This window comes from Haliotis rubra, unplaced genomic scaffold (genome assembly GCF_003918875.1).
Source record: "Haliotis rubra isolate DU_JTF1 unplaced genomic scaffold, ASM391887v1 Scf531, whole genome shotgun sequence".
Taxonomy (NCBI): domain Eukaryota; kingdom Metazoa; phylum Mollusca; class Gastropoda; order Lepetellida; family Haliotidae; genus Haliotis; species Haliotis rubra.
Genome location: NW_025767226.1, coordinates 548,504 through 559,099, shown reverse-complemented (window position 1 = coordinate 559,099; position 10,596 = coordinate 548,504). Strand labels below are relative to the sequence as shown.

At 42.7% G+C, this 10,596-nt stretch overlaps 2 long non-coding RNA genes across 2 annotated transcripts; both read right to left on the bottom strand.

Moving 5' to 3' along the window:
* Nucleotides 1–2,579: 2,579 nt before the first annotated feature.
* Nucleotides 2,580–5,068, bottom strand: LOC124253097. The gene is made up of 3 exons (XR_006892097.1): nucleotides 4,909–5,068; nucleotides 4,515–4,635; nucleotides 2,580–2,668 (listed from the first exon to the last, which is right to left on the bottom strand). It is a non-coding gene; the product is annotated as an uncharacterized LOC124253097 (long non-coding RNA).
* Nucleotides 5,069–6,993: 1,925 nt separating this feature from the next.
* LOC124253095 lies at nucleotides 6,994–10,596 on the bottom strand. Its single transcript, XR_006892095.1, has 3 exons — nucleotides 10,198–10,596; nucleotides 7,900–8,020; nucleotides 6,994–7,090 (listed from the first exon to the last, which is right to left on the bottom strand). It is a non-coding gene; the product is annotated as an uncharacterized LOC124253095 (long non-coding RNA).

Below are 10,596 nucleotides of genomic sequence, written 5' to 3'. Positions count from 1 at the left end.
AATGCTTAGTCTATTTCCAAAGACTCAACATTGACTAAAACGGACATGTTTTATATGTGTGACAAATGACGTGTGTAATAAATGTATCTGCGACAAATGACTTGCGTATGTATACAAATTTTACATGGAAGGATATTGGCAGAATGAGTGGATCATGGATCATGGATCTGAAACATTGTGGTCTTTCCAATGTTTGGGTTATGATTGTAGGTAAATGCAACATGACGTGTTGGAAAGAATAGTTTTCCAGAAGAATAAGGACCTCTGGACAGAGATGTCCTTTAGAAAACCGTCAATCATCCTGTAGTCCCTCTTCCCACTGTCAATCATTAGCCATTATTTATGTCAGATCTACAGGTGTGTTCTTTAACTTCTTAACACTATATCACTAGCTGAATATTGACATTACCATTGACAAGAAAATTCTTCGACAAGTTGACAATTGGAAAATAATTATGCTTACAAACTCATGATATAATTGCTTCATACTTTATACACATAAACAGGTAAAAAACACTTTTCATGCACAAAATATATCAGTATGTATTGACATGATGTATTCCTCGCACAATAATTGTACATTTAAATATGCGAGAAGGGACATAACTCTGTATACCTTTGACAACTTGCCACCAATGCAACGTTCGGCATAGCATCTGGCCCGCAAACCAATTGATAGATGATTGTGAATCGGGCCAGTAATATATTGTTAAGCTACCCCGACTGGCTAGTTAAAACTCTCTGATAATTTGTGCTCTATGTAATGCACATGAATGTGATGAATTCAATTATTAAGGTGTGAAAATACCGTCCGCAAAGGCTTCGAGATATTTATTATCTGTTGTCACACGAAGATCGCTGTTTAAAAATATTAATAGCGTTGAGTATATATCTTTCTTTTAGCATTTTTGATATTGATATTTTGTAGGGCCAGTGAAGTATGGTATGGGCTAGCAAAGTCCTCCTGGCCAGTGACTTTCAAAATTAGTTCATACACTGCATGTATATGTATGAATGTTACAAATGTATTTATACATTTGGGGCGGTGGGGTAGCCTAGTGGTTAAAGCATTGGCTCGTCACGCCGAAGACCCGGGTTCGAATCCCCACATGGGTACAATGTGTGAAGCCCATTTCTGGTGTTCCCCCGCCGTGATGTTGCTGGAATATTGCTAAAAGCGGCGTAAAACCAAACTCAGTCAGTCAGTCAGTATTTATACATTTAGGAGCAACGGTCATCTGACCCCTGACTCCCTTTCATGACCAAATCGTGTTGTTCCAAGATTTGCCGAACAGGTTCTTCTTGAGGTTACGGAAAGGGGCGAGTGGTGATGAATGACCATATTCACTGATTTCGCGAAACCTCTCGCGAAGGGCACGGTTTGTTGGTTTGTTGCATAATGCCGCTCTCAGCAATATTCCAGCTATATGTCTCCGCGGTCTGTCAATAATCGAGTCTGGGACAGATAATCCAGTGATCAACAGCAAGAGCATCAATCAACACAACTGAGATGCGATGACATGTGTTAACGAAGTCAGACCACAGCCTTTTACGACAAGCATGAGTTGATGGAAACCAATTCTACAAGAGGTGTCCCAAACGTTTCCGGCCTCCCTCACTAACATGCAATCTATATGACAGTTGTAGTACTTATTTTTCAACGTCATCCCCCTTCACTTCAAAGCACTTGTTCCAACGTTTCTCCAGCATATTTAACCCGTTTGAAAACCATTGTTTGTCACGTGACCCTAAAAACTCCTCCACAGCAGCGATGACCTCCTCATCCGTCTCAAATATGCGGGCCCTGAGGACAGATATGAGTTGAGGGAAGAGGAACAAGTCAGAAAGGGCAAGATCTGGAAAAAAGGGTGGGTGAGGGAGGATCTTGAAATTTCTGTCCTGTGCGGCACTCACTGCCACTTGGGCCGTGTGAACTGGAGCATTGTCCTGGAGGAGCCAGACACTTAGGCGCTTTTCTCTGATCTGATCACACAACCTACGAAATTCATCAAAGTAATATTCACTATTTATTGCGGAAGAACGCTTCTTTAAATGGTCAATCATGATCACGCACTCAGAGTCCCAGAAACAGCCACTGGAAAGCGTTCTTTTAAACTTTTGGGGCGTTGGTGACGTCACGGGCTTCCACTGCATTTTTTGACTCTTTGTCTCTGGGTCAAAGTGATGAACCCTGATATCACCCTGAAATCCCATGAAAGCATGTGGATCTCTCCGATACCCCTCGAGAAGCTGGCCACAAACCACGGCTCTGACGTTGTGTTCTTCAGATAATATTCTGGGCACCCAGCGGGCAGACACCTTAGTCATGTGCAAATGTTCGTGGATTATTTGTTCCACTGATGTTTTGCTAGTGTAATGTGCAGTAGCTAAATGTCTAACAGTTATTCGCCTGTAATGCATGGGACACCCTCGTAACCTCGTTATATGACGAAGTCTACATGTCGACGATCTCATCACGACAATAGGTCACGGAGTACTCAGTAATCGGTGGAGTTGTCTCCCGTAGCTGATGACAGGATCCCATAGTGAAGCACAAAATATGACTATAAATACTCCAATTTGTGTAGATGCTATGCTTTAATGCGTTCAGATGTACAGCTAGCAAGCACCCTGGTGTGCGACCTTGACCGTGGTAGTTTCCTCGGCCCTGTGTGAAAACAAACGATTGTTATTTTTACAGACATTATTTCAAGTAGATGAGAGTAACCCCGGGTAACTTTGAAGACGGAATACTGAGAGCATCACTCGAATATGTCCAGTCAGCCATGATGTAGTGCTTGGGAATTGCTCCAAGTGACGTAGAAAAAACAACCCCATTGGAAAATTAACATATCTGTTTTTGTGTCCCTTACAACACTGTTGACTGTATATATACTAACAGACTGACATGCCTTACACTCACTACATAGTGGAGTAGATAACTGAAAATTTCAAGAGAATCGTTCACTTCCGGAAACAAGCACCAAAATCGGCACACATGCTCCTGGGGGATTGTTCTTTTCATAAAACCCGTCAGCTATAAAATTCAAAATGGCCGCCATTGAATATATAGAGAATCTTACCCTCGTGTCTTTTGATATCAAATATATCACCACGAGTTGAAAAAGTTACGAATATCCGAGGCTTGCCGAGGATATCTTTACTTTTATCAACGAGTGTTGATATATTTGATATCAGAAGACACGAGGGTGAGATTCTATTTATCATCCAAAATCACTCTTCATTAGCTTTCAATAAAAAAATGTACATCTCTGAACATGGTTCTGCCATTAGACTTGCAGTGCAGCGATGTCATAGCATTGTGACGTCATCAAGTTCTTGACGTCATAGCATTGTCAGGACATTGTACAAAATCTACTGTCAAAACTGAGATATCATATGATCTCACACAAGCAATATCTCATGTGGAACATAGTTTTAAATGATGAATAGAAATATTGCATTTTGCAACAAAATTGCAGAGACCTGTCCGATTTGAACGATCTTGGTGTCAAATCATACATTTTTGACTATGTAGAATCCGAATTTTGAATCTTGGACTTATTCACTAGCTTCCCTGTGTCATATATCGGACTTACATGTCTAACACTCACTGCAGTGTTGTAGTACAGACTCACATGTCTAACACACACTGCAGTGTTGTAGTTCAGACTTACATGTCTAACACTCACTGCAATGCTGTAGTACAGACTTACATGTCTAACACTCACTGCAGTGCTGTAGCACAGAATTACATGCCTAACACTCACTGCAGTGCTGTAGTACAGACTTACATGTCTAACACTCACTGCCGTGCTGTAGTACAGGTTTACATGTCTAACACACGCTGCAGTGTTGTAGTACAGACTTACATGCCTAACACTCACTGGAGTGTTGTAGTACAGGTTTACATGTCTAACACTCACTGCAGTGCTGTAGTACAGGTTTACATGTCTAACACTCACTGCAGTGCTGTAGTACAGACATACATGCCTAACACTCACTGCAGTGCTGTAGTACAGACTTACATGTCTAACACTCACTGCAGTGCTGTAGCACAGACTCACATGTCTAACAGACGCTGCAGTGCTGTAGTACAGACACATGTCTAACACTCACTGCAGTGCTGTAGTACAGACTTACATGTCTAGCATACACTGCAGTGCTGTAGTACAGACTCACATGTCTAACGCTCACAGGCGTGCTGTAGTACAGATTTACATGTCTAACACTCACTGTAGTGCTGTAGTACAGACTCACAAGTCTAACACACACTGCAGTGCTGTAGTACAGACTCACATGTCTAACGCTCACTGCAGTGCTGTAGTACAGACTCACATGTCTAACGCTCACTGCAGTGCTGTAGTTCAGATTTACATGTCTAGCACACACTGCAGTGCTGCAATTCAGACTTACATGCCCAGCGATCACTGCAGTTCAGACTTATAATTACATGCACAGCCTTACGCTAAATGATCACGTCAGTCTATGCTTAATTTCTGAAGTTCACTTACATGCACAGCCTAACACTCATTTCACAAGAATTGGCGTATGTCATCCCGTTAGTTCCACAGACCGGTGCGTAGTTCAATGGACATATTCTCTGGCACAGGCGAATGTCAACAGCACCAACCGCTGTAAAATAACGGAATTAGTTCATAAAGGTTTTTGTTAAAGGTTGACGAATAGTTTCCATTTACCTCTCGACTGAAGTCGCTCTTGTGACTGATATATTAATATTGTCTTCAGCCTTGAAGACTAGGAGTGAACAAGTTTTACATACACACAGACAGACAGGCACTGTTCGTACGATTAATATCAAACTTGTGCATCTAGATTTCAATGGTTGGAACAAAAGAATACAAATTATACAATGGAAACACAAGTGACACTTAGTGCTATACTCACCAGCCAAAAGCAGAGCACAGACCAGAAAGGTTCGTAACATCATGTCTACTTGTGTGTGAAATGGACAACTGGCGTTAAGTGTTCTTATGTGGGGTTTTATCTGTTGTCACCTGTTTATCTACAGGAGTGACAAGTTTATTATATTTACATTCTTAAGGGGCAGCCAATTACATCATCGTAGTACAAAACATTTATTGCATTGTTTTGTAGTAGTAGAAGCAGCAGTAGTAGGCAGCAGTAGCAGCAGCAGCAGCAGCAGCAGGAGTAGTAGTAGTAGTAGTAGTAGTAGTAGTAGTAGTAGTAGTAGTAGTAGTAGTAGTAGTAGTAGTTGTAGTAGTAGTAGTAGTAGTAGTAGTAGTAGTAGTGCTTGTCTGTTTCACCTGAGTTGTACCTGTCCAGTACCTGCGTCACGTGATTTCCTCCCTCATCAAGCTGACATACCTGGTATTACTACAATTCTATTCAAAACAACGTTTCTCACGCAGCAAGAATCAACACAAAACTATAAGTTATGCAGTAAAAACACAAGTAGGCACAATACTCACGGGCCAGCAGACCAGGCTCGTGACATCATGTACTCTCGTGTGTGTTTATCTGTTCCGGGCTGTTGATCAGCTACGACATGTCTTTACAGTGAGTGAGTGAGTTTAGTCTTACTTCTCTTTTAGCAATAATTCAGCAATGTCACTGTGGTAGACACCAGAAATGGCTAAAGACATTGTAGTCATGTGGGGATTCTAGTACTTTTGGGGTTGAGTCCCATCCGGGATTCGAACCCACACCCTCAGAGCCAGGCACCTAGTCGCCAGTACACAAAGCCAGATGCCCAGACCGCTCAGCCACCGCGGCTTCCACAAAGTTAAAAGTCTGACAACTGGTAGTCTAGACTGTGGACTTTGTGTACCCCTCTGATAAGTGTTAATTGGTACGGCTCCCACGGACGAAAGCTATGAAGGCTGCGGGTTCGAATCCCGGATGGGACTCAACCCAAAAAGTACTAGAATCTCTACTTTACTAAGAAAGTGTAATCCCAAATATGACATATGTTACATACTGCTTAAAGTGTTTGCTGGTCACGCCGAAGATCCGTGTTCGATTCTCAACATATGTTACATTTGACCAACTTTCTGAAATGGCATTGTGTATTTCACTTTAAGCACAAGGCTACCCAACCGGGGAAGGAGGAGGAGAAGGAGGAGGAGAAGGAGGAGGAGGAGGAGGAGGAGGAGGAAGGGGGGGGAGGAGGAGGAGGGAGATGGAGGAGGAGGAGGAGAAGGAGGAGAAGGAGAGGAGGAGGAGGAGGAGGAGGAGGAGGAGGAGGAGGAGGAGGAGGAGAGGGAGGAGGAGGAGGAAAAGGAGGAAGAGAAGGAGGGAGGAGGAGGAGGAGAAGGAGGAGGAGGGAGGAGGAGGAGGAAGGAGGAGAAGGAGAAGGAGGAGGGAGGAGAGGAGGAGGAGGAGAAGAAGGAGGAGGAGGAGGAAGGAAGGGGAGGAGGAGGAGGAGAAGGAGAAGGAGGAGGAGGAGGAGGAGGAGGAGAAGGAGGAGGAGGAGGGAGGAGGAGGAGGAGGAGGAGGAGGAGGGAGAAGGAGGAGGAGGAGGAGGAGAGGAGGAGGAGGAGGAGGAGGAGGAGGAGGAGGAGGAGGAATTAATCAAAACTGACCACAATACTGCTGTCATTTTTATCACCATGACTTATGCTTATTGTGTGTACATAGTTTTCCATTAGGTGACATTTGGTGCGGAACTCGGGTTGATGTGTTCCGCTTCCCGTGCTCGGTACATTATCCGGACAAGGTGGCCAGAAGTTGTTTTATTGTAGTTTGAAGGCCAGGCTGTACCCAAGTGTACATGGAATAGCTGTTGATAGCCTGGATAATTTTAGAAATGAATATAAGGTTACTATAGAAGTCTATGGGAAAACATTTGGTGTTGTGTAACCTAGGGCAAATCTCGTCGTGGGAGGTCACGGAATACCGCATGAGTGATAAGCAGAGTTACCCCCTTATATGATGTTAGAATCCATCGTTGAAGCACTTGGTTTCTTCGCGGTTAATGATGACTCAAAAGAGTGACTATAAACACAACAATTGTTGTACATGTTGTTCTTTAATGCGTTCACATGTTCACATGTACAGCTAGCATGCACCTTGGTGGGCAACCGTGACCGTAGCAGTCTCCCCGGACCTGGAACATAGTGATGGAAATACCTAAAACTGTCAAGTTGATTTAAGTCTTTAGTCTATACAATCGCGGTCCCAGGCAATGTTGTTCACAAGCAACTGAGAACCATGGCTTTGGCTTATTTGATTTTTTGTTTAGCGTTTGTTTGTGTTTGTGTGTGTGTGTGTTTGTATTTGTGAGTGTGTTTGTTTTGGTTTTTTTGTGTGTGTTTTTGTGTTAGTCTTTTGTTTTTGTTTCGCTTTTTGTTGGGTTTTAAAGGTTTTTTTTATGTGTATTGGTTTGTTGTTGGTTTTTGTTTTTTGTTTTTTTGGTGTGTTTTTCGTGTGTGTGTGTGTGTGTGCTTATTTGATTTTGTTTTGTTTTGAAAATATATTTGTTTGTTGTGCTTGGTTGGTTGATATTGTTGTTTGTTTGGTTATTTGATTTGGATTTTTGGGTTAATCTTTGTTTGTTTGCTTTGTTGTTTGTTTTGGGTGTGTTAAATTGCTTTTTTAATTTGTTTCAAGAAGTGATGGTAGTTGTTTTCTAATTTTGTGTTAGTCTGCAATCATTTTTGTACCTAAAATCAGTTTAACGATGTTAAGGGCCATGCGAAGGGTTACTTCCCTTTGACGTGCAGAAATCAATAATATTATTTATTCATGATTACAATACTGTTAAAAACCACGTTAACGGATCGCAATGGAAAGTCATTGATGCACTTGATGCTGGAATATTGTTCGATGTGGCAAAAGTCAGACAAACATTGCAAGAATCATTAAGCCGTTTTAGTAAACTCTTGTGACGTCTATCCGTAGATTCTGTAGACTTACATGCACAGACGCGCGCCCATTTCACAGGAATTTGAGTATGTCACTCCGTCAGATCCACAGATGGGTGCGTAATTAAGTGGACATGCTCTCAGACACATCCGGAGGTCAGCTGCGCCAACGACTGTAATAGTAGTGAATTAGTTGATGAAAGCGTAACTATGCTAAAGGGAGCGTTGGGGTAGCCTAGTGGTGAAAGTCTTCGCTCTTCACGCCGAAGACCGGGGTTCAATTCTCCACATGACCACAGTGTGTGAAGCCTATTTCTCGTGTCCCACGCCGTGATACTGCAGGAATATTACTAAAAGAGGCGAAAAACCATACTCACTCTCTCACTCACTTATGCTAAAGTCTTATAAATGGTTTGGCAACTTGAAACTTCCAGTCATGCGTGGCTACGAAAGAGTTGCGTCCCTTGGTATGTTTGAATATGTTTGAATCCGATTCGCCTGATCAATATCAATTGTCTGGGTTTCAAGTGATTCGACTGATCGCAATGTAGGATTTCACATTGTCTGACACCCACTTATGACCCGTGACCAAACATGTTGTTTAGTTATCATGATTTGACACCTGTTTAAAGTGTAGGAAATTCCTTCCACATTAGACAATGTGTTACCCACTGGTATGACCCGTGACTCACTAACATGTTGTTTCGTTAAGTCATAGAGACACATCGGACTCAGTTTAGACTTTTCCAGACGCTGAAACGTCAAGGTCTCAGGGAGAAGTTTATAGTGGAATCCAGTGTGCGAAATAGCAAAAGGCCTGCTAGCCCGTGGCTAGTAAAATTCCACTCGGGCCAGTAAATCCCCACAGTCACTGTTCCGACTGGCTAGTGCATTTTCATCGGGTCATTCTGTAAATAAGTCACTCTCTCCGACTTGTTAAGTTATAACACACTTTTAAATCATGTAAGATTATGGCCTGATAAAACTGTTCATCATATTACCATCTTAATGATGAAACCCGTGTGTACATTAAATTTCAGGACTAAATTAGTGAAATATTTTGTGGGCTAGTAACTTTCAGGCATAGCTAACCTGACTGGTTGGCAAAATATGGAAACTATTCCCACACTGGTGACATCGGGGGCTTATCCCGCTTTACACACACACGCACGCACGCACGCACGCACGCACGCACGCACGCACGCACGCACACGCACACGCACACGCACGCACGCACACACACACAGATCCTCCACACACAGACACACACACACACACAGGTGAGATACGCACACGCGCGCGCGCACGCACGCACGCACCACATTATATAGATCCTCCAATGGTACTCCACATGAGCCTTTGTCTACTTCTACGGTGTCTGACCGTGCCTTCTCAGCTTGCAGTCTCCAGTTATGGAACTCTCTGCCATGAGAACTAAGCAGCACCAAATTCAAAGATCTTTTCAAGCCTTTCCTTAAAAGTCACCACTTGCGCTCAGCATTCCACTAGACTTTCAGGATTGTGTGCATGAGTTGGGCTTTAACTTTGTCATAGCGCCACTGAGCACGTGTCGATGGATGCTAGGCGCTATAAATCAATTTGTCATTTGAAGACAGAAAAAGGCATAGCACTAAATTTAAAGGCAGGCAATTTGTTAGCGACATTACACAGTTACAATTTATGATACAGATCAACTTCCCTCAGGTAGTTCAGGGCTATCAGATGAGCGCTGTGTGTGCCCAGAGAGAGCTGGTTTTATAGTGCTAGCCACACTGAGATTATTCCATGCCAGTGAAGAACAAGTGATTAATAAACATTGTCAGACACAGTATACTGAGTTTTGATCCGACCAGTCCTTGCTGTACCCATTATTGCCGAGCGCCAGGCAGAGAGAGAGAGAGAGAGAGGTATGAGAGCACCACGGAGAGAGAGAGAGAGAGAGAGAGAGAGAGAGAGAGAGAGAGAGAGAGAGAGAGAGAGTTCGTTCGTCCTGAGAGACAGCTTATTACTAGACTGAAGAGAGAGAAATATATATATACTCACGGGCGAAAGAAACGTCACCAAAATGATTTTTTTTTATCGTTTATCGTACACTAAGTGATTATTCATATCTGTAGTTCACACTTTCATCATTCAGAATGTTGTAAATCCATTAATTTTCCACATATGATTGTTAAATTTCCAAAATCTGAGTTTGTTGTTTTGTGACATGTTAAAAAAGCGAGGTGACGTTTCTTTCGCCCGTGAGTTTACAATAACGTTATATCAAAATGCACATATGCTTTACTGGTCGGGAGATCAAGAACAAATACAGGTTAGGTTGAGGAAATACAAGAAACTCTTTACTCACCAGCCAAAAGCAGAGCACTAAGGAGGAAAGTTCGCAACATGATGTGTGTCAAATGAACAACTGGCGTTCTGCGTTCTTTTAAATTTTTCTGTGCTGGAATGTATATCTCCAGTGGGTCTAAGGTGTGGCAACCAGTTACGTATGTACACCTCTTATATCTGCAATGGAATTTCTCACCCGCAGCCACTTGTGGGATAAGCCACCTGTTATGACTCGTGTATCACGTGATATGTACCCATGGAGACACTCACAGCTGCATGTGAGTATCACGTGACAATAAACGCTTGGCAATCGTTCACCGTATGAAACGGTTTAAATAGATTTCGTTGGCTTTTGACTCCATTCTTAATTTCAAGGAATAACCTTTCATCGAAAGTCAGATATTCTAGACGGTCTGTT